The following is a 24,403-nucleotide window of genomic DNA, read 5'->3' on the forward strand; positions in this document are numbered from 1 at the left end:
AGGTGGTGTGACTAAAAACGGACTGATGGGGGAAACAGGAAGGAGGGACACCTGCATCCAACCAGCTGGAGGAGCTTGAAAGGCATCTAGGAGGACAAAGTCTGAGACTGTACCACTTGGGGCAGCTCGGCTCCTAGCGTATGTCCCTGGGTTTTCCTAGTGGCACATTTCTATGGGTTGTGCTAAAGAGGGGGCCCTCCTCGATGTCAGATGTGGTGCTGTGCATTTCCTGGGTGGCCAGGTCAGCAGCTGCACTTACCTGATCTGACTCTGCTCTTAGCTGGGCAGCTTTGAGCTGCCTGCGCAGGGTTTCATTTACCTCCTGCATCCGGGCATTATCTTCCTGTGCCCGGATTCTCTCAGCTTGGGTGCACCTAACTTCTTGGCGCAGGCTGAGATTTTCCCTCTGCACCGCTTGGTAGCTGTTCTGCAGCTGGGTGAGCTGGGCCTGGTGCTCTGCGGTTTGCAGTTGGGTTCTGCAGTGATGAAGAAGGAAAAATTGGCCCATGAGGTCCGGGACTGTGCGCTTTGGTTTCCCGACTGGGTTGTTGACATAATCAATTAGTTCCTGCAATGCTTCATCACAACGACTAACATTGTAGCCGTTGAGGTTATCTCTCTCCTCTACGGAGAGACAGAGGACAGTGGTGACCACATCTTGAAGTGTTGGGTCGTCTGAACTCTGAGGAGCTTCAGCTCCGGCCATGTAGGGCGATTGGCGACTCATTTAAGCGGGGCAGTAAAAATGCTCGTGACACAGTGGCTCTGATAGCTTTTTGTGTTACAGTTGCTATAATGCTGACACGAATGCACAGGTGAGAGGCTTCGACCAGTGGCTTATGGGTTACTGTTATGAAATGTGCGAATTTCACTGCAACCTCTCCTTGGTGGACATTAATTAGGTGACCTGACACATCTCTGTAACATCTAGGTGAAAGCATTAGGAGCTAAATAACAACAACAGCAGGCTTGGAGCAGACTATCTTAAACATACCAACCCCTAATCCACTCTAAGAGCACTTTCACACAACAATGGCTTATGCTTGGCAAGTCGTGAGAGAAGTTAATTGTCAAAGAGAACCAAACTTTGAACTAATGAGATTCAAGTTATGTAGGGAAACAGTATGTGTGAGCTAGGAATTAAATTAAAAAGTTCTTATTCTACATTATTATGTAAGGAAATTTATAATGGAATTAGTCGTGTTCAACAACCATTATAAATTAGATAAATGACAAATAACTTGATTATTTGTCTGAATAAAATTCTCCACCATTAAAATTGTAATACAACGTCTTGTTGTATCTGCTCACAATTTCTATTGTAAGGAACTAGCTTTAATAAGGGAATTATGATTAATTCACTTATTGGAGTAATATTATTCTCATGGCTTATTGGAAATAATATCACACATATTTTAGGTATAGCTTTGAAGCAAAATCTTTTAAAAACAAGGATGAGATTATTTGTCAAATTATACCACAGTCAAATTATCTTTGAATACAGACAAACTTTATTGCTATTCTAAACATAAACTAATCTAACACATAAAACATGAAACAGGTTGGTGAGTAGTGACAGAATGTGAAATAAATGATCAATACAGAGAAAATGAACTTTATGGAGTCTGTAGACAATGCCTTAAGAACCATTTAACATTCTTTGAGTCTACATCGATTTGCAATTGGAATACATAAAGTATTTAACTAATACACCAGCTCTTTGAGCAAAAGTCTGGAGATGTACTTGCGTGTCGTTGCATTTCCTTGCATTGCGTTTCATTGTGTTACTTGGTTCTTTGGTGTTTGAAGAAAGTTCGTTCCATCGATGTCTTGGACTCTGTTATGATCGCTGATAGTTTGTTGTCTGTTGTCTCAATGGATGATGAGGTGGGCTTTGAAGCGAGGCCTTCTGCAAGGAAGACTCATGACTCCCGTTGGGTGCGTGAACCATAGAGCAGAGAGTGAGAGGCTTCCTCGGGACTTTGTGTCCCGAGTTTTTCCTTGGACTCTACATGGCACAGAGGATGAGCTGAAGAGCAAGAGACAGGACCAAGAGACCTTTCCAAGAGAGCAGAAGAGAGGAGAAGAGGAGGATGGAGTTCTTCCTGTTTTGGAGACATTTGAACTGAAATTGGCCACACCCCAAAGATGTCCTGAGCCAGTCAGAAGTGACTTTTCAGAGTCACATGGTCGACTGGTCTGTCCTTTTCAAAGTTGATTTACAATCCTTTGTGTGAAGGATCCTTTCAACTCCCACTCAAAATAGTGAATGTTTAATTATGAACTTTTATATCTTGAAAACGGTGCAAGAGACATGACATTTGTTGTCATCAACATTCTCTACGTAAACAAGAAAGAATTTACATACTAAATATGACATACTTTAATGAATATTTCACGTGTAACAAAACATGAAAATCCCTGATTACCAATCATACTGGTTAATTCATTGGTTTTACAACATGGATAATACATTACACGTAATGAGAAACCTGAATAGTAACCATTCTTAGTACAATGAGATGAATAAATACAAGATTGAAAATTATAATCATCGATTTGTCAGTTATAAGTGATTACAAATCACTATACATATTTTAAAAGGTACATCAGGCTCTAATCATTAATTTGTCAGTTATAACAGTGATCACAGGTCACAGTCATTTTCAGAATTATCTAGCAAGGCAAGGTATTGTGTACATTGTAGGTTTAAATGTATTCTGTACATTTTAGAGGGTTAACTCAGTGAAGTACAACATTCATGGATTCCTTTTAGATGCTGTTTGCAGAATAATCACGATGTCTCCTGATCTGATGTGTCTAAGTGTCGCAAATTGGTTTGTATTGGAGGACAAAACAGTGTGTGTTCTGAGTCTTTCTTGGGGATTCCAAGGAATGTGTACTCTGTCATGTGCGATCTGGACAAGTCTCTTTTGTTAGTTTTATTGGCCAGATATCAGCGTCAGCTAGGTTTCTTGATGCCTTAGTCAACAGATTATTTCAATTTATGACATTGAGGAATTCCAGGATTAAAAGGTTGGGTTTTCTAGATTGAAGTCATATTGCCAGCAATTCTTCTGCCTCTACTATCCTACATTATTACTTTGGATCCTTATGCATACACACTGTGACAAAACTGGCACGTAAGATGCCTCACACGAGGCACCATTAATGTTGGGCGCTTCGTTCAGGAGCGAGTTTGGTTATTTGGTATATTATCAAAGATAATTATTAATTATTAAAATCAATAGAACATTGATTAGAATCAACATTAGCTTATTAATACTTCAAATCAACAATCATCAAAGATAACTATCAATTATCAAAATCAATAGAATATTAATAAGGATTAATATCGCCGGGGCACCACACTGGAATCAGGAACTTATAACCAGACAGTATAGCAGTCTCAATATAGGATTGTTCTCTTAAGAATTCGACGTCTGGAGAACATCAGCATTCAAAAGGAAAACAATGAAGTCTGAATCCGAGCACTGATATTCCCTGCCAGCCCTCGACACAGGTGCATGCAGGACAATACCAAAACACTTTAACTATAATAAAGTGTATTGATGCAGTAATATCAATTAATAATCAATACAATGCAGTTGATAAACTTCCGACTTCCAACTACAAACTAAACAGTATCATGATCAGATATGGTAACAAATAAGCCTATAATACATGAGAGGAAGGTATGTGTGTGTGTGTGTGTGTGTGTGTGTGTAAGGGGAGAAGGAAGGCACAAAATGGCTCTCGTGGAGAGTATGTCACGCAAGGTTTCCGACCAGATAATGTGGCCGCGAATGTGGACGGAGAGACTGGTTAATGGTGTCTGCCTGTTTAACGCGTGTCTCCGCTGGTACGATAACTTGGAGACAAAGCAGAGCTCTATCGCCAAGTTACCTGCTCACCAAATGTGTGTCTGTGTATATTTGTGAGGGGTCGTGTGTGTACGAGAGAGAGAGAACTGAGTGACGGCACCAAAGCCGGTTTTAGTGATCGTGGGAGAGAAGGCAACCGTTAGATTTATCACTCAGAGACACGGTGAACGGCTTGTAATCCGTCCGCCGTGGTCATTGGTTCTTTAATGGATTAACTTAGTGTGCCGGTCTCACCCACGATGGCGGAAATGCACAAACAGTCCAACGTGGTTGGACGACAACACAGCAAATCTCATTAGTGTTAACAATAAGTTACAGTAATACCGTAAATATTTTTTGCATCAATGAGTGGACTCGGCGGTCCGTAAATCTCTTACTTGAGTCACGTGAGAACGTGGGTAGAATGTGTGTTCATCCGTCGTTTGACTCCGACTCGGTTCCTCGAAGCTCGGGGGATGATGGGAGGCCGCTTCCTCGCTCTGTCTGCAGGCGGTATGGTGGCTGATTCTCGGCGGGTTGGCAGAGATATCTGTGAAGTCGACTCGGTTGAAGAAGGAAGAGAAATCTTCTTTCTTCACTTCTGCAGGCAAATGGGTGAGACACGGATTGCTCAGCTGTCTCCTTCGATCCATTAGCGTGCTCAGTGGAACATGGAGAAATCTCGGCTCATCCAGCGAGATGGAGATTGTATGGCCAAAGTTCAGGTACGTACGTTACTTCCTTGGGCAACGAGGCTACACCTGGGAGCAGCAGGGTTGCAACTAGATGAGGCACATACTGTCGCTGGAAGCAAAGCTTAGAAAGATCTCCTAGGTTTTTATACTCTTGATGACGTCATGGTTCGGGGACGCGTTCTGTCATGCGTTTCATCCAATAGGAGTTGAGAGTTCAATCCTTCAGAATTTCACACATAAGTGTAAAGTGAGCAAGGCTTGATGGGATCTGTAGTCTGCTTTGGACTCCCTTTGTTTGATTTTGGCACCATTGTTGTGGCTATTAGGCTTCTAGTGTTCCTACAGGCCGCAGTCAGGCTTTATGACTGTATGTAGGCCTGCCTTTGTCTTCTATCTGAGTACATGAGGCCCAGCATAACCCTGACATGTTCTTCATGAGATTTACCCTAGAGCTTTTTGCAAAACAGTAACAAACGCAATAACAAGAGTTATTTATTTCAGGAAATATGACTTGTAAGTGATGTTTACCTGTGGAAACAATGGCCTGTCATCTTTAAACTTCTGTATGCAGTCAGCGACGAGTCTCTTCATGGCATTAGGACAGCTCTTGTACAGTTTACTGAGATCTGGGGTGAGGTAGCCTCTGCCTACCATAAAGATGATCTACATGCAAAACAAAAGGAAGCAGTTTTTTATTACATAATTGAACCATTGGAAAAGTGACTTAGATTTTTACAAATTTACTAAAGAAAATGTGAGTTGTTTGCCCATGCAAAACTCCCCACTACAACAGACCTTATTCACAGCAGCACCATCTTTTATTTTTTTTTTTATATTAACATTTTTATTGATTCTTATGTGAAATATGGAATAAACAGAACATATACACACAGAATCAACTTAACACCCATTATATCCCCCTCCCCAACCCCACTCCGCCCCTCAGCAAATATTCCTGTGGTCAAAGCATAAATTACACCATGCACACATACACTATATTGCCAAAAGTATTCGCTCATCTGCCTTTAGACGCATATGAACTTAAGTGACATCCCATTCTTAATCCATAGGTTTTAATATGACGTCGGCCCACCCTTTGCAGCTATAACAGCTTCAACTCTTCTGGGAAGGCTTTCCACAAGGTTTAGGAGTGTGTTTATGGGAATTTTTGACCATTCTTCCAGAAGCGCATTTGTGAGGTCAGACACTGATGTTGGACGAGAAGGCCTGGCTCGCAGTCTTCGCTCTAATTCATCCCAAAGGTGTTCTATCGGGTTGAGTTCAGGACTCTGTGCAGTGCAAGTTCTTCCACACCAAACTCACTCATCCATGTCTTTATGGACTTGCTTTGTGCACTGGTGCGCAGTCATGTTGGAACAGGAAGGGGCCATCCCCAAACTGTTCCCACAAAGTTGGGAGCATGGAATTGTCCAAAATCTCTTGGTATGCTGAAGCATTCAGTGTTCCTTTCACTGGAACTAAGGGGCCAAGCCCAGCTCCTGAAAAACAACCCCACACCATAATCCCCCCTCCACCAAACTTGCACAATGCAGTCAGACAAGTACCGTTCTCCTGGCAGCTGCCAAACCCAGACTCGTCCATCAGATTGCCAGATGGAGAAGCGTGATTCGTCACTCCAGAGAACGCGTCTCCACTGCTCTAGAGTCCAGTGGCGGCGTGCTTTACACCACTGCATCTGACGCTTTGCATTGCACTTGGTGATGTATGGCTTGGATGCAGCTGCTCGGCCATGGAAACCCATTCCATGAAGCTCTCTACGCACTGTTCTTGAGCTAATCTGAAGGCCACATGAACTTTGGAGGTCTGTAGCGATTGACTCTGCAGAAAGTTGGCGACCTCTGCGCACTATGCGCCTCGGCATCCGCTGACCCCGCTCTGTCATTTTACGTGGCCTACCACTTCGTGGCTGAGTTGCTGTCATTCCCAATCGCTTCCACTTTGTTATAATACCACTGACATTTGACTGTGGAATATTTAGTAGCGAGGAAATTTCACGACTGGACTTGTTGCACAGGTGGCATCCTATCACAGTACCACGCTGGAATTCACTGAGCTCCTGAGAGTGGCTCATTCTTTCACAAATGTTTGTAGAAGCAGTCTGCATGCCTAGGTGCTTCATTTTATACACCTGCGGCCATGGAAGTGATTGGAACACCTGAATTCAATTATTTGGATGGGTGAGCAAATACTTTTGGCAATACAGTGTATAAGCAAACAAACAAAAGAAAATATTTGAGAACATAAAAAATATAAAAATCAACAAAGAGAAAAGAAAGAATTCCACAAAGAATAGAATTTACAATTGCCACCACAATTCTGTTTCTCTCCACATGGTCCTCACTGAGAGCCTTCCAGAAAGGCCAAATACCTGTCCCATTTCTTACCATACGTGTCTGTTTTGCCAAGCTGTTCTTTTCAAATGCCACCACCCTACCCAATTCAGTGAACCATTCTTGATATGAGGGAGCGCTAAATGACTTCCATCCTCTAACAATAAACTGTCTGCCAATCATTACACTAGTTTGGACCCAACTTTTTGTATATTTGTCACCTAATTTTAATGAAATTTGAGGATCTAAAACCTCACAGATAAAATTCTGGACTCTTACCCAGAATTCTTGAATCTTAGCGCAGAACCACAGAGCATGGGCCATGTCTCCATCTTCCAACTGACATCGCCAGCAGGTAGGTGTGCCTTTTAGACCAAGCCTAAACAATCTAGAGGAAGTCCAGTAGAAATGATGCACAATCTTAAACTGAATAAAATGTACCCTTGCATCCCTAGACATAGTTTTAATATTTAAAAAAAATCCTTTCCCACTCCCCATCCTCCAATACCAAGTTCGAATCTCTTTCCCATAACCTCTTAAGAGCATTTAAGTCCCTGTCACCAAGACTGAATCAACGAGGAATAATACAATGATGCTTCATGACTGTGAGCACCATTCAGAGGGTGTCTACAGCTTTAGGGAGCTCTCTCTGTTTTATGTATCTGGCAAGAAGTCTCCCTGTCTTGTCCCCAACTCAGAATATGTCTGTAATGCCCTGAATAACCAGAACTCTACCTTCTGTGACAAAATAGTGTTTTACATATAGTCAACTCTCTAAGACCATTCATTGTATGACATTCTGCACTTCAGCTCTGTTTCAGCACTTTTAATACTCTTTTCCAATTCTATGAATTCCTGTGCTTTAATATTTTGATGAATGAGGCATATTGTATGATCACCCCCTAAGAACTGCCTTAAATGCCTCCCATGCCACGCCCACAGAGGACACTGAGGACCAATTGGTTTCTACATAAGCATTAACTTCTGTATTTAACATTTGTTGAAATGCTGGGTCCTGTAGGAGGGATGTAATAACGCACCATTTATATGATTTCCTTTTCACTATATGTGGTAGGGCTGGGCGATAATGGCTTCAGAATTTATTTCTCAATATTTTTCAGCAAATTGACAATATTCGATATATATTGATAATTATGTTTTTGCTCTGAAATAGCATAAAAGTGTTTCTGAAATGTAATTATTTTCATTTATACTTATATTTAACATACAATCATATATGGAAGCTTAATAAAAATCTTATTTACCTTCATATCGTTTTACTAAAACATTTTTCTTTGTGAATGAACAAAGTGTGCAAAAACAACTTCACTTATTTTTTGGAAATCAGAGGAATATTGCATAGTACTAAATAATTACTGTGGAACCCAGTCAAATGTATTATTATAATACTGAATTATTATTATTTTCAGGATAAGATTGGTTAAAGATAAATTAATATATCTCTGTCCTATTTACTTCACTCTAAACTGGGGTTTTTATTGTGACACTGCAAGTGCAGTCGTGTTTATGTCACCTTCACCGGGAGCGTTTATTATGAAATGGAAAGTGCAATATTTGTTTGACAGATGAGTTTTGCATCTTGTGAACCACTGTCAAACTCTCCTTTACTGTTCTGCATTTGTAGATTTGTATAATAACTTAATAGCAGTTACTAATGTTTTGAATTGCACGAATGCTTGAACCGGCAGTACTTCACAATGCAGGTGAACTGCACTAAAAACACTAGCCCATGAGACCCACCACCCCCGCACATGCACACATATCAACACGTCGCTAGTTCATTCTGATGTGCACACAGACCACGTTTATCTGTCTTTAATCGCAGCCTTCGGCAGTTAAATTATCACATATGATCATATCTCCATTTTTATGTTATTTTGATTAATTATACAGCCCTGGGGGGCCTGGGTAGCTCAGCGAGTTTGACCACCACCCCTGGAGTCGCGAGTTTGAATCCAGGGTGTGCTGAGTGAGTCCAGCCAGGTCTCCTAAGCAACCAAATTGGCCCGGTTGCTAGGGTGGGTAGAGTCACATGGGGTAACCTCCTCGTGGTCGCTATAATGTAGTTCGCTCTCGGTGGGGCACATGGTGAGTTGTGCGTGGATGCCGCGGAGAGTAGCGTGAAGCCTCCACACATGTTATGTCTTCGCGGTAATGTGCTGAACAAGCCACGTGATAAGATGTGCGGATTGACGGTCTCAGACGCGGAGGCAACTGAGATTCGTCTCTGCCACCCGGATTGAGGCGAGTCACTATGCCACCACGAGGACTTAGAGCACATTGGGAAATTGGGCATTACAAATTGGGGAGAAAAGGGGAAATAAATAAATAAAATTATACAGCCCTGAAGGATGGTGAAATGAGTCTACTGATGGACTCTATGAAACTTAATGGCCAAATAAAATCATAGCGATATTCACAATATTGTTGGGTTTTACATTGTCAGCAAAATCATCACGATTATATCATGGGTATTTGATGTATCACCCAGCCCTAATACGTGGCAACATCTCTAAACACACCAAAGCATGATCTGAAACTAAAATGTTCCCAATTGAGCAGTCAGTGGTAGATGGAATAAGTGACTTAGATATATATGTATATATAAAAAAATAAATACAAATATTCCAGAGTAAATCTTATGAACTGATGAAACATCTATAAGACCAAGATTTTTTACACATCCTCTGTAGCATCAGCATTGCTCTAAAGGGTCTACACACCTTTGCATCATCACTATGATCAAGGACCGGATCCATTACAAGATTGAAGTCTCCACCCAAAACCATTTCAGTTTGTAGCTTACCCTCAATATCTATAAAAAAAAAGTTCTGTTGCTATGCGGTTGTTTAGATGTTCTGAGTCATTTTTAGTGCATTGCTATGTAGTTGCTAGGCTATGGAGTTCTGTGTGGTAAGTTGCTAACTGGCCATGGTCTAAAGAGCCACCCCCAAGTAAGATATTTTGGTCCCTACATTTAATTCAAGTCCCTCCTAAAATGCAAGTCCATTTCTGCTTCTTTGCCAATTTTTTTGTCCACCAGGCAATATTTTTTATGCTTATAAAAAGCATCTGATTGCTTAGAAAAGTAATAGCACACTTCTCCTCACCAAGTGACATGATTTGCGATCATTCATGTCAGTAAGACAAATGTGTGTGACGGGTTACACCCCAATGTTTCAGAAATAAAACTTTCTGAGGCCTTAGTTTCAGCTTCAGACTTATAATAAAGAGCACAACTCAATTTAGCAGGCTCAACAGAGCAGTGTTAGAGGCTACACTACCAGCGGATTTGGTTTAAAAATGGACCTTTAGCCTTTGGGGTCCTAAATTTAGCAGCATGGCTCCGGTGTGACTTCCAGCCAGCTAAGGCTCACTGCCAAACACATTTCTGCAGCATAGAGAACCACAGCTGACCAAAGCTTGAGTCACACTCAAGTACAAGCTCAAGACATACCACAAACTTTCAGTTTATTTACAGGAAATAGTCCATAATTGTATCTGTGAGGTTTTAGATATTCAAATTTCATTCTACCCCAGACTATGTATATTGGGTGATGGGAAAGTTTTTAAAATAGGTGACAAATATACAGAAAGCTGGGTCCAAAGTAGTGTAATGATTGGCAGATGGATAATTCTTAGAGGATGGAAGTCAACTGGCGCTCCCTCATTTCAAGAATGACTCACCGAATTGGGCAGGGTGGCGGCATTTGAAAAGATGTCATATAAGCAGCTTGGCAGATTGGATGCGTATGGTAAGAAACGGGACAGGTATTTGTCCTTTCTGGAAGGCTCTCAGAGAGTATCATGTGGAGAAAGACAAAATTGTGGTAGTAATTGTGGATTTGTTTCTTTGTGGAATTCTTTCTTTTCTCTTTTTTTGTTGATTTTTATATTTTTGATTTCCTAAAAATTTTTTGTTTCTTTGTTTGTTTATATGTGTGCATTGTGTAATTTAGGCTTTGACCACAGGGATGTTTGTTGAGGGACAGGGTGGAGTTGGGGAGGGGGAAATAATGGGGGTTAATATAAGAATCAGTAAAATACATATGGGATGGCATGAGTAAATGATGAGAGAATTTTAAGTTTTGGGTGACTTACTCATTTAATTAGAAGTTGGAAAATCAGAATTCTATGAAAGGACTAGTTTACAGGCATGATGTCATGTAAAAAGAACTAAAATGGCTAAAGGCAGTTAATAGTATTTTTCAGACATCTCTGTTTGATATGCCACCTCACTATGCAGTGTTAAATGCTGCGCTTGCTTTGTTCTTAAACATTTTGCAAGAACATATAGAGGTGAATAAATAAATTAATTTAGTGATTAAATATTTTTCTGTCATCAACAGTGGATCTGTTTTGACGTTATGAGCATTGTCATAGAAATGAAAAATTTCCAAGAGTCCCAGGATGTGAAGAGTTTCGAGTAAAATCTCCAAATTGTCATCATGTAATTACATTAATTCTGATATAATGTGAAGGCAGCAAATTACATGTACTAGACAGATTATGAGATTCAGCCAACAACTGAAAATATTATTCTCTGCATTGTAAAGAGCTAGCTGAATGTTTAAGGTTCATGATCATGTGACTTCTACAGAATCATGCTCAAGTCTTACCTGATCTCTGTTTCCAATCATAGAATAAGGCAATTCTCCTGTCATCAGCTCATACAGGACGATACCGTAAGCGTATACATCTGACTGAAAACTGTATGGATTATTGTCCTGCATCCGGATGACTTCAGGAGCCTAAAGCAAAGACATGTTTACTCACCCGCTACGTTTCATACAGCACTACACAAAACATTGTTTCTTACATATAATTTTAGGGCATATATTTGGTCTCAATTAGTTCTGAGTTGAACAGTGTATTGCATGTACATAATAGGTCTGAAATCAGACTCCATATAGATTTTTTTTAACGCACCATCCACAGAATTGACCCAGAGGGCTGCTCTACTCTATGCGAGCCGCTCCACCTCGCTTTCACTGTGGCCAGACCAAAATCTCCAATCTTCACTGTCAAACCTTCATGCAGAAAGATATCTGAGCATTGCATTAAGGGAAAATATGACTGCTTAAGCACACACACAAATTATAGTCAGGTACAGTGGTGACCACAGAAACAAACTACAAAAAAAACATGCTTCACAAAGAAAAATATCTGACCACAGTATGCCACAACTGATCAGAATCAAGTATTCCAGAGAGCTGTGTAAGATAAATGCTCAGTTTGTAGTCCTTAAACCTGGAAGAAAATCAGCATTTTCGAGTCATTGGTTACTTCAGGAATTTCCAATGGGTTTTTAAAATGGCAAAATAATTTTAGTTAGGTCAAATGAAGGTTTAATAAGAGTAACACAGTCATACCTCAAACATGAGTTTTGAATCAGTTGTGATTTCAAAGAATGTAATTTTACATGCTTGATGAATGAAACGTAATTAAAGGGATGAATGCTTTATTCAATAAGTTATAAAGTTCCTATTAGGGAAGTTAGGTCACCCGAGCAGCTATTTTCAGTCATGTAAGTATACAGGTCCTATCTACTTGAAAGGGTATGGAAGTATATTAATGACAAATGACTTTGAAACAAAAAAAGCACGCTGAATCGTACTAATGGAAAATTAAACGCATTGCATTAACAGTACTTGCATTTTTGGGGGGTGGAATTTCATATGGTTGTATATTTAAGCTATGAATATTTCAATTGAAAACATTTCACACAAAATTTCTTCATTAAAAACGAAATAATAAATATTCACCTTCCAAAATATTTAATTTTTAAGTTTTTTTTTTTTTTTTTTTTTGTCATATATTATTTGATAGGAAACATTCAGTCCATTATATTTAACTTTGAAAATTCTCCTTGTAGCAGCAATTGAAAATTAAGCATCTTAATACTGCTTTTCCTGCAAGTCCAGGGTTTACAAAGTTGAATTTCCCACCAAATTTGAACCAATTAAATTTTAGAGGCGATTATGCAAAGCGAAATATAATGGACCAGATATCACCTGTCGAATAATAAAGAAGGCTCGAGTAACCGCACTGCTTTAAAAAAAAAAAAAAACACAACCCCACAGTAGTCGAAAAATACAGACCGGTCTCTCTCCTACCTTTCCTAGCTACAATTTTTGAGAGGATTGTATTCAACCAGTTGACTGCTTTTCTTTCATAGAACAACCTACTCGACAGACATCAGTCTGGCTTCAAAAAGCACACTCGACCGAGACACTCTTGTCAGTGGCTGAAACCCTGTGACTGGCGAGAGCTAACTCAAAATCATTGGTCCACATACTCTTTGACTTGTCTGCTGCTTTTGAAACAGTGAACCACCAGATTCTCCTGTTCACTCTCTCTGACCTGGGGATAACAGGAACTGTGCTTGGATGGTTTAAGTCATACCTCATAGGCAGATGTCCAAGTCACACCAACTGACCACTGGTGTTCCTCAGAGATCAGTGCTTGGACCCCTCCTCTTCTCGATCTTTACTACATCACTCGGCTCAATAGTTAAGGCACATAGCTTTTCCTACCACTGCTACACAGATGATATGCAGCTCTAACTGTAGTTCCAGCCTGACAACCCCACTGTCTCCTCTCGTATATCTGGCTGCCTCTCAAGGAGATCTCAGCCTGGATGAAGGAATGTCACCTTCAGCTCAACCTAGCCAAGACAAAACTCCTTGTGATCCCAACCAACTCAGCTGTTTACCACAACCTCACCATTTTTCTTGGTTCAACTACACTAATGCCAACCAGGACAGCTCAGAACCTGGGAGTGGTGGTAGATTAACTTCACTTTTTTACTCCATTGGTTACCTGTAGCTGCCTGCATCAAATTTAAGGCTTTGACTCTGGCCTTCAGGATAGCCTGTGGAACAGTACCCTCTTACTTCAATTCCCTCCTCCAGGTCTACAGTATGTCTCAACTCACTCTCTGCAGTAAATGAACGAGCAGCATCTGGTTGTTCTGTCGCATAGAGGCACAAAGTCTATTTCATGATCATTCACTTTCTCTGTTCCTCTGTGGTGGAATGAGCTTCCAACCTCCACACAATCTACTGAAACCATCTCAACATTCAAGAACCAGCTGAAAACACATCTGTTCCGAGAGCACTTAACTAATCCACACTAAATGTACTTACCTAATAGTTAACTGTGGCACGGGGGGCGTGGTCATGTGTCAGTCTGTGGGAGAGGGAGAGCGGTAAGGCTCGTCACCTGGCTCATAATTATTTCTAACACCTGTCTCTCATTATAGTGATGGCGGAGGGAGATTTAAAAGGCACGCCGAAGCACCACAAGGGGAGAGAGTGTTCTGCAAGCACGACAGCCCGAACCAAGAGAGAGATTGTGTTTGTTTATGTTTAGAGTGCTTTCAGTTATTAAGAAATCCTATTCCTTTGTTATCGACGGTTACCGTCGATTGTGTGTACGATTCAGAAGGACCTTGAACCTGCTTCGTTGTCTCCTGACTCCTCCATTGCCATGAACAAAGAACCTGTTACATTAACAAATGTACTGTGTGTGTGTATATATATATATATATATATATATATATATATATATATATATATATATATATATATATATATACAGTACTGTGCAAAAGTCTTAGGCACATAAGATGTTTCACAAAAGCATTTGTCTTAAGATGGTTATTTATATCTTCAGCTTTAGTGTGTCAATATGAAATATAAATGTTAGACTCCCATACATTACTTTTGCAAATAGAAAAGATTAGAATAGAAGGACAGGGAGCCCTGCAACAGATGTCACGGCCTCCACAAAGCCCCCCACTGAACATCGTGTCACTCTGAGATTACATAAAGAGACAGAAGCATAATAATAATTATAATTATATTTATTTATCACACATACAGTGAAATTCTTTTTTTTCACATATCACAGCTAAGCTGGGGTCAGAGTGTAGGGTCAGCCATGATATGGCACCCCTGGAGCAGACAGGGTCAAGGGCCCAAGAGTGGCAACTTAGCAGTGCTGGGGTTTGAACCCCTGACCTTGTGATCAGTAACCCAGAGCCTTAGCCGCTGTGCCACCACTGCCCCTCAAAAAAAACTGCCCCTCAAAACTGCCACTGCCCCTCAAAAAAGCAATTGAGACAGCCTAAATAGATAGAAGAACTGTGGTGAATTCTCCAAGAAGCTTGGAACATCCTATCTGCCAACAACCAAGTAAAACTGTGTCCAGGTGTACCTAGAAGAACCGGTGCTGTTTTGAAGGCAAAGGTGGTCACACCGAATATTGATTTAGCTTTTTTTTTTTTTTATGTTTACTGGACTTTGTATGACATTAAGTGATAAATGAAACCTATTTATGTCATAATTTTTTAAAATTTTTTTACAAGTGCCTAAAACTTTTGCACAGTACTGGTGTATATATATATATATATATATATATATATATATATATATATATATATATATATATATATATATATATATAATCTTGTCTGTCTCTTTCTTCTACTCTAGCTTCTATACTATTCCAGCCACTTTGATAACTTGGCAGTGCGATACTGCAGATATTGTTGACTTTTGTATGACAAATTGCTTGCTATGTTCCCCATTTGTAAGTCACTTTGGATAAAAGCATCTGCTAAATGACTAAATGTAATGTAAATGAAAAAAAAAAAAAAAAAAAAAATATATACAGCAATGTGAAAGACTGGTAGAGAACATGCCATGACGTATGAAAGCTGTTATTGAAAATCAGTAACAATATAATATATTTAACTTTGTATGGTGAATATTTATTAGTGAATTTTTAATGATGAAATTTGGTTTGAAATGTTTTCAATTGAAATATTCACAGCTTAAATATACAACCATGTGAAATTTCATCCCCCCCAAAATGCAAGCACTGTTAATGCAGTGTTTCAATTAGTGCAATTCAGCATGTTTTTTTTTGTTTGTTTCAAAGGAATTTGACATTAATATACTCCCATAAATGGGGAAAGACTAAAATCAACAACAGTACTGCTCAAGATTACATTCAAATAACTTATATCAACATACAAATAGCATAAATAAAAGCTTAAATCACAAAACTGGTCCAGCGAATGCGCCTATGCATTCTAGAGTAAACAAACAAAAGACAGGCTCTTATCTTAAAGACTTCCATTCCTTCAGCAGCCATTTTGAGCATTGTGATTTGTTCCAGTATACTGTATATATATATAGGTCAGGCAAGGAGGAGGCGGGAACGGGACGAACCATCAAAGTAACATTTAATGAAAACTTAATCAAAAAGACACAAACATAAACACACACACAGCAGCTGTGTGTGGCTCTTTCTCTCTATCAAACTGCTGCATCCGGCTTGTCTTTATCCCTCTCCTCGGCTGATTAACTCGATTGGGGGCCGGGCGTGTGCACTCACGGCCCCACCCTGCTCCTCGTCACACTCCCTCACAATCAACTCTGACAAGCAGAAAGGGGACTTAATAATACATAATTTTGGGTTCAGCCATATGCTCGAGGCAACATTTAAATAAATGTCCGAATTAAACACTCTGGACACTTTTGTCCATACCGAGTGCAAATGCAAGATAATGGGGTGTAACTTAACTTCTCCGATTTTTTTTTGTTAGAAAGGCTTTGCAATGGCGAAATAGGGGCAAGAAATTCCTGTTTAATACAAAACCAGGGAGGGGCTCTCTCAGGTGGAAGTGAGCAATGAGCCAAATGTGTGAGACTGAATGCATAATAATAAAACAAAATTTTGGGAAGGCCTAGCCCACCTTTGTCAATCGGCCTATATCATTTATTGAAATGTAATCTGGGATGATTACCATTCAAAATGAAGGACTTCGCTATGCTATGAAATTGCTTGAAATAAGAGAGGGCGACATCTACATGGAGAGACCATAGCAGGTAGTTGAATTTTGGAATTCAATGAATTTTAATAACATTAACCTTCCCAATCATAGATAAATGTAATGAAGCCCACCTGCCCACATCGCTCGAAAACCTTTTTATTAAGGGGTCAAAATTAACTCTTAACTAAATCACACAAATTTGCTGGGAATAAAATGCCCAAATACTTAATGCCCTGTTTGGGCCATTGGAAGGCACCCAGCTGAAAAGCCGTCGCTGGGCAGTACGCTGTCAGAGCCAAAGCTTCAGATTTAGACCAATTGACTCTGTATCCTGAGAAATTAGAAAAGGAATTAATAATTCTGTGTAGGCAAAGCATAGATTTAGTGGGGTCGGAGATGAATAATAAAATTATTCCACTGGTTACAAAAAATTCCACTGTGTAAAGGCTTATGCGCCATACTTCCCGCCAACACCCCTGGAAAATCATCTTCCTTTCTTATCGCGGCTTCTAATGGTTCCAGGGCAAGACAGAACAATAATGAGGAAAGAGGGCAACCCTGCCGGGTGCCCCTATCCAGAGTAAAATAATCTGAAATTAATCCATTTGTTTGTACCATCTATCCAATAAAAGTATTCCCAAACCCGTATATCTCCAGAATCTTAAAAAGACAAGTCTTGCCCTGAATAGCCAAAACTCCACCTTCCACGACAAAATAGTATTATATCTGTATTTCAATCAGGTCAATTCTCTGAAGCCGTCAGACGACATTCGGTGCTTCAGCTCTGCCTTGGCACTTTTAATATTCCCTTCCAATTCCACAAGTTCTCGTGCTTTTGATTTTTTGGTGAATGAGGCATATTTTATGATCCGACCCCTAAGAACCACCTTAAGTGCTTCCTAATCCATGCCCACAGAGGATACTGAGGATCAGTTGGTCTCCATATAAACATTGATTTCAGCCTTTAACATTTGTTGGAATTCAAGATTTTGCAAAAGGGATACATTAAAGCGCCAACTATGATTTATTTTTCTCTGTATGTGGCAACATCTCTAAACTCACCAGGGTGTGAGCTGAGACTAAGATGTTTCCAATTGAGCAATCAACAACAGATGAAATGAGGGACTTAGATATATATTAAAAAATCTATTCTAGAATAACTCTTATGGACTGATGAAAAAAATGTATAGTCCCTACCAGATGGGTTCAAATGTCTCCAAATATCTGCAAGACCAAGATTTTTACACATCCTGTGAAGCTTCAGTGTTACTCTAGGGGACTTACACACTTTTGTTTTACTGTGATCAAGGACTGAGTCCATCAATAGATTTACGTCTCCTCCCAATATTATATCATGAGGGGTGCCAGCGGAGTGCAACATCCCTTCAAGATCTATAAAAAAGCCCCGATCATCAGCGTTAGGTGTGTAAATATTAGCCAAAATCAACCTTTGACCCTGAATTTCTGCTAAAACAATAATGACTCTTCCTAATTTATCATTAATCAGTTTGAGACATTTGAATTGTAGATGCTTACTTATCAGTGTAATGACTCCCATGCTCTTATTTGAGCCAGCACTAAAGAAAACATGTCTACCCCATATCTTCCCAAATTTTTCAGCTTCCTGCAGGGAAAGGTGCATTTCTTAAAGAAACACTATATCATATTTGTTACGTTTAAGAAGATAAATAACCTTCCTTTTTTTACAGGGTGCCCCAAACCATTCACATTCCATGTGGAGAGAGACAATCTACTCATATTAACATTTTACATTTTGACATATGAGAAAAAATAGATTGTGTGTCAAAAATAAAATTATAACGACCACATTCCAACATTAGTGCAACAATCAAACCCCAAACATCCCCCCGAATCAAAGAAACAGAAAAAAGAAAAACGTCTGCATTAACCCCACGCATGACAGCGGCAACTGGCGTCCATCCTTCTAAACTCAAACAGTCCATGTACGCCTACAAGAGCCCCCGTGACAACTTTGCTGTTGGATTGCTCAAGTCCGGTGTTTCTATTCAAATTTTGTGAGACAGAATTGTACAACAGAAGATAATCTATAAAACAAACTCCAGCCAACAGGTGGAATAAACACAAAGAATGTGTAGATTCATCCACATAACTGTCCCGAAGGTGTGTTCCTTCACAAAACAAGCTCCAGCCGCTAGCGGAACCAGCACAAAAAAAAAAAAAAAAATGCTGTTCGGTTTCCTCGGGCAGTCAAACATATGTTCAGTGAGCCTGCTCATTCGACTGCTACATGAGTGCAACAAATGACCCAATCACTCCAATGTCCTGGAAGAAATACTCCACAAAACAAACTCCAACCAATAGGAGGCATAAGGACAAAGAATGTGCAGATTCATCCACAACACTGTCCCAAAGCAGTGCTACTACACAAAACAAACTCCAGCCGCTAGGCAGAACCAGCACAAAATGAAACAAAAAAGGTGCTCAGTTTCCTCGGATGGTCAAGTGAATGTTCAGTGAGTCGGATCCCTTGGCTGCAATGTGAGTACAACAAAATAACTTACTCCACTGACTTTATGAAGGACATCGCTTGCTGGGGACATGTAAATATTTTGCGGCCATCCTTAGCATCTATTCTCAATTTGGCCAGGAACATCAGTGCAAAAGCGAACTTCCATTGATGTAAGAGTTTCTTGCATTTCTTTAATCGATCATGTTTCTCTCGTCGAATTCGCAAAGTCTGGGAACAAGAAAATGCTGTGGTTCTTCCAAGAAAGCCTTCCTTTACTCCTCGCCTTGCGTAACATGAGATCTTTATTGGATGATCTCAGAAATTTGACCAGAATTGATCGCCGAGCCGGAACCCTGTGAGCTCACTCGATTTCCAGCTTATGTCGAGCAGATTCGGGAAGAGCGCTTCCAGGAATTTCACCATATCCTGACCTTCTTCGTCCTCAGGAATTCCAACAATTCGGTGATGATCAGGGTGTGCTTCAGCAAGGCTGGAATCGGGCAGATTCATGTTTTTGAAGGACACATGAATCAAGCCACATACAAGGTTATCCTGGAACAAAGCTTGCTTCCTTCTGCTCTGACGTTGTTCCCCAACTCTGAGGATTTTTTTTTCCAGCAGGACAATGATCCATGCCACACAGCCAGGTCAATCAAGGTGTGGTTGGGGGACCACCGTATCAAGACCCTGTCATGGCCAGCCCAATCTCCAGACTTGAACCCCACTTAAAACCTCTGGAATGTGATCAAGAGGAAGATGGATGGCCATCAAACAAAGCTGAGCTGCTTGAATTTATGAGCCAGGAGTGGCATAAAGTCAAACAACAGCAATGTGAAAGACTGGTAGAGAACATGCCAAGACGTATGAAAGCTGTTATTGAAAATCAGAGTTATTTCACCAAATATTGACTTCTGAACTCTTAAGTTAAGTTAAAACATTAGTACTATGTTGTATAATTTTGCAGTGGTCTCTTAATTTTTTCCAGAGCTGTATATGTGTATATATACAGTATATATATACAGGTGCATCTCAATAAATTAGAATGTCATGGAAAAGTTCATTTATTTCAGTAATTCAACTCAAATTGTGAAACTCGTGTATTAAATAAATTCAATGCACACAGACTGAAGTAGTTTAAGTCTTTGGTTCTTTTAATTGTGATGATTTTGGCTCACATTTAACAAAAACCCACCAATTCACTATCTCAACAAATTAGAATATGGTGACATGCCAATCAGCTAATCAACTCAAAACACCTGCAAAGGTTTCCTGAGCCTTCAAAATGGTCTCTCAGTTTGGTTCACTAGGCTACACAATCATGGGGAAGACTGCTGATCTGACAGTTGTCCAGAAGACAATCATTGACACCCTTCACAAGGAGGGTAAGCCACAAACATTCATTGCCAAAGAAGCTGGCTGTTCACAGAGTGCTGTATCCAAGCATGTTAACAGAAAGTTGAGTGGAAGGAAAAAGTGTGGAAGAAAAAGGTGCACAACCAACCGAGAGAACCGCAGCCTTATGAGGATTGTCAAGCAAAATCGATTCAAAAATTTGGGTGAACTTCACAAGGAATGGACTGAGGCTGGGGTCAAGGCATCAAGAGCCACCACACACAGACGTGTCAAGGAATTTGGCTACAGTTGTCGTATTCCTCTTGTTAAGCCACTCCTGAACCACAGACAACGTCAGAGGCGTCTTACCTGGGCTAAGGAGAAGAAGAACTGGACTGTTGCCCAGTGGTCCAAAGTCCTCTTTTCAGATGAGAGCAAGTTTTGTATTTCATTTGGAAACCAAGGTCCTAGAGTCTGGAGGAAGGGTGGAGAAGCTCATAGCCCAAGTTGCTTGAAGTCCAGTGTTAAGTTTCCACAGTCTGTGATGATTTGGGGTGCAATGTCATCTGCTGGTGTTGGTCCATTGTGTTTTTTGAAAACCAAAGTCACTGCACCCGTTTACCAAGAAATTTTGGAGCACTTCATGCTTCCTTCTGCTGACCAGCTTTTTAAAGATGCTGATTTCATTTTCCAGCAGGATTTGGCACCTGCCCACACTGCCAAAAGCACCAAAAGTTGGTTAAATGACCATGGTGTTGGTGTGCTTGACTGGCCAGCAAACTCACCAGACCTGAACCCCATAGAGAATCTATGGGGTATTGTCAAGAGGAAAATGAGAAACAAGAGACCAAAAAATGCAGATGAGCTGAAGGCCACTGTCAAAGAAACCTGGGCTTCCATACCACCTCAGCAGTGCCACAAACTGATCACCTCCATGCCACGCCGAATTGAGGCAGTAATTAAAGCAAAAAGGAGCCCCTACCAAGTATTGAGTACATATACAGTAAATGAACATACTTTCCAGAAGGCCAACAATTCACTACAAATGTTTTTTTTTTATTGGTCTTATGATGTATTCTAATTTTTTAGATAGTGAATTGGTGGGTTTTTGTTAAATGTGAGCCAAAATCATCACAATTAAAAGAACCAAAGACTTAAACTACTTCAGTCTGTGTGCATTGAATTTATTTAATATACGAGTTTCACAATTTGAGTTGAATTACTGAAATAAATGAACTTTTCCACGACATTCTAATTTATTGAGATGCACCTGTGTGTATATATATATATATATATATATATAGACACACGCACACATTGACCACTTTATTAAGTACACCTCTACACCCACTAGTTCATGCGATTATCTAATCAGCCAATCGTGTGCTAGCAGTGCAAAGCAAAAAAACAGGCAGATACGGGTCAGGAGCTTCAGTTAATGTTCACATCAACCATCAGGATGGGGAAAAATGTGATCTCAGTGATTTGTACTGTGGCATGATTGTTGGTGCCAGAAGGGCTGTTTGAATATTTCTGTAACTGCTGATCTCCTGGGATTTTCATGCACAACAGTGTCTAGTGTTTACTCAGAATAGTGCCAAAACAAAAAAATATCAAGTGAGCGGCAGTGCTGTGGACGGAAACACCTTGTTGATGAGAGAGGTCCACAGAGAATAGCCAGACTGGTCCGAGCTGACAAAAAGGCTACTGTTACCCAGATAACCCCTCTGTACAATTGTAGTGAGCAGAATAGCATCTCAGAATGCACAACATGTCGAACCATTAGGCAGATGGGCAACAACAGCAGAAGACTACATCGGGTTCTACTACTGTCAGCCAAGAACAGAAAGCTGAGGCTGCAGTTGGCACAGGCTCACCAAAACTGGACTGTTAAAGACTGAAAAAACAGCCTGGTTTAATGAATCTTGATTTCTGCTGAGGTACACAGATGGTAGGCCCACTGCAGACTCAGCTTTTCGTTCCTGGCTGACAGAAGTAGAACCCAACGTGGTCTTCTGCTGTTGTTGCCCATTCGCCTCAAGGTTTGATGTGTTGTGCATTCTGAGATGCTATTCTGCTCACAACAATTGTATGCCATGGTCAAAATCACTGAGCTCACATTTTCCCCCATTCTGATGGTTGATGTGAACATTAACTGAAGTTCCTGACTCGTGATTTTATGCATTGCACTGCTGCCACATGACTGGCTTATTACTGTACCTAATAAACTGGTCAGTGAGTGTATGTGTGTGTATATATGTATATATATATATATATATATATATATATATATATATATATATATATATATACTGGCAGCCAAAAGTTTGGAATAATGTACAGATTTTGCTCTTATGGAAAGAAATTGGTACTTTTATTCACCAAAGTGACATTCAACTGATCACAATGTATAGTCAGGACATTAATAACATGAAAAATTACTATTACAATTTGAAAAAAAAATTCAGAACTTCTTAAACTACTTCAAAGAGTTCTCATAAAAAAATCCTCCATGTACAGTAATGACAGCTTTGAAGAGCCTTGGCATTCCAGCTGTCAGTTTGTCCAGATACTCAGGTGACATTTCACCCCACGCTTCATATAGCACTTGCCATAGATGTGGCTGTCTTGTCGGGCACTTCTCACGCACCTTACAGCTGATCCCACAAAAGCTCAATGGGGTTAAGATCCATAACACTCTTTTCCAATTATCTGTTGTCCAGTGTCTGTGTTTCTTTGCCCACTCTAACCTTTTTTTTTTGTTTGTTTTTCTGTTTCAAAGGTGGCTTTTTCTTTGCAGTTCTTCCCATAAGGCCTGCACCTCTGAGTCTTCTCTTTACTGTTGTACATAAAACTGGTGTTGAGCAGGTAGAATTCAATGAAGCTGTCAGCTGAGGACATGTGAGGCATCCATTTCTTAAACTAGAGACTCTGATGTACCTCTTACTTAGTTGTACATCTGGGCCTTCCACATCTCTTTCTCTCCTTGTTAGAGCCAGTTGTCCTTTGTCTTTGAAGACTGTAGTGTACACCTTTGTATGAAATCTTCAGTTTTTCTTTGGCAATTCAAGCATTGTATAGCCTTAATTCCTCAAAACAATGATTGACTGACGAGTTTCTAGAGAAAGCTGTTCTTTTTTTGCCATTTTTGACCTAATATTGACCTTAAGACATGCCAGTCTATTGCATACTGTGACAACTCAAAAACAAACACAAAGACAATGTTAAGCTTCATTTTCAAACCAAATACCTTTCAACTGTGTTTGATATAATGGAAAGTGATTTTCTAGTACCCAATTAGTAATTTAGCATGATTACTCAAAGATAAGGTGTTGGAGTAATGGCTGCTGGAAATGGGGCCTGTCTAGATTAGATCAAAAATGACTTTTTTCAAATAGTGATAGTGCTGTTTTTTACATCAGTAATGTCCTGACTATACTTTGTGATCAGTTTAATGCCATGTTGGTGAATTAAAGTACCAATTTCCTTCCGAAACTGCAAAATCTGCACATTATTCCAAACTTTTGGCCGCAGTGTGTGTGTGTGTGTGTTTGTGTGTGTGTATATACACAGTTTATATACTGTATATATGGTGTACTGAGTCTAAAGCACACAATGGTTCCAAATTTTACATTTGAGTTAGCCCTCCGAATTGGCCTACAAACTGACTTCATGACTTAACAGCTCTTTAAGTATCGATTTTACTGTAATAAGAGAAAATAAAATGGGCAAGTTCTTAGAAAAAGATACTGTTTGACTTCATATCCCGATGGATGATATTTTTTGCATGTAAATAACTAAAAGAG

General features: G+C 39.9%; 1 pseudogene; it reads right to left on the reverse strand.

Annotated features, from left to right (window-relative positions):
- The window catches only part of LOC127428016 (RAF proto-oncogene serine/threonine-protein kinase-like), a 77,776-nt pseudogene that overhangs the window by 14,499 nt on the left and 38,874 nt on the right, over positions 1-24,403 (reverse strand).

This window comes from Myxocyprinus asiaticus, chromosome 37, assembly GCF_019703515.2.
Source record: "Myxocyprinus asiaticus isolate MX2 ecotype Aquarium Trade chromosome 37, UBuf_Myxa_2, whole genome shotgun sequence".
Lineage (NCBI taxonomy): Eukaryota > Metazoa > Chordata > Actinopteri > Cypriniformes > Catostomidae > Myxocyprinus > Myxocyprinus asiaticus.